We start from the raw sequence: 1,419 nt of genomic DNA, 5'->3' as shown, positions 1-1,419 counted from the left end.
ATATATCTATATATACCATAACACACTGTATATACATATATATATATATATATATATATATATATATATACCATAACATGCTGTGTGTATATGTATATACCATAACACTATATATATATATATAATAACACACTGTATGTATATCTGTGTATATACATACATACATACATACATACATGCATACATACATACACACACATACACATACAACATACAACATAAAACCAATGGTAGCCTGGTTAACCCACAAATAAAGAATATTTATTCACCAATGCGGTGTTGAGCACTCATTCTCATTATTCGATATTAACGGATATATATCTATATATTTAGATAGATATACTTACAAACACACTCATGTACCTACATTCATATCATGATCCAGGTATACATTGTAAAGAAAGCACATCGGAATATCTGACAAGAATGGCCAGGAATGTGCAGTGACATTAAATTGTGCATCTACAGCTTAAGTGTTATATATTTCTTGGGTGGAGTTTAAATGATATGTGCTGTGTCAGCATTATTTAAATGAATTAATGTTATGCACTGCATGATTATGTATGTGTGTGTATATGGGCGTATATGTGGACGCATGCGCCTGTTTAAAGTTGAGCGAAAACTGTAGCTCTTAGAAGAAAAAGAATTCTACTTGTAACGTGGAATTATCATTGTCTTAGTTGATAGGTGACGATATAGCACCGTTAGGAATTCTCCCTCACATAGCCAGTGATGCTGGTGCTACCACTGTTGCTGCTGCTACTACTACTACTACTACTACTACTACTACTACTACTACTACTACTACTACTACTACAAGCCAGTCTGAACCAAGCATCAACAAACCGACCGACCAACCCAGGAAGGCACGATATATACGTAGAGTTTGAACCTGGAATATTTGTGTCAATTTTATCAGTCGAATCTGAAAGCAGTTTACAAATACAGTTTAGATTTTTTTCGGAAGTTTTTCTAACGATTTTGCTTTTTTGTTTGGTTTTAAAGCATTTTGTGCTAAATCCTGTCAAATCTACTCGAATATTGGTCGAACATAAAATCAATAGCGTTTTAATGTCTTAGAAAAGTTTAAACAGGTCGCTGAGTCATCACAGATGACAATGTCACTATTTAATCAAAATCAGTCTGGGTCCGGGCTTTTGACTACATAACATCGTTGGTATAACTACATCATGAAATCGTTGTCAATACAATGATTAGGTTGTCTAAACACCAGCAACACTTCCGTCATCTTTCCCACAGTCATAGTCACGTGGTCACAGTTTTGACGCAGCCTCGGACTTTAACAGCCATTTTTAGGGACTGATCTGTTTAACGTAACAAATATGTTTACAAATGTGAGTGAGTTTGTGAGCAATATTATATATATATATATATATATATATATATATATATATATAT

Source organism: Octopus bimaculoides, chromosome 2 (genome assembly GCF_001194135.2).
Source record: "Octopus bimaculoides isolate UCB-OBI-ISO-001 chromosome 2, ASM119413v2, whole genome shotgun sequence".
In the NCBI taxonomy this organism is placed as follows: domain Eukaryota; kingdom Metazoa; phylum Mollusca; class Cephalopoda; order Octopoda; family Octopodidae; genus Octopus; species Octopus bimaculoides.
This window is presented reverse-complemented; position numbering follows the sequence as displayed.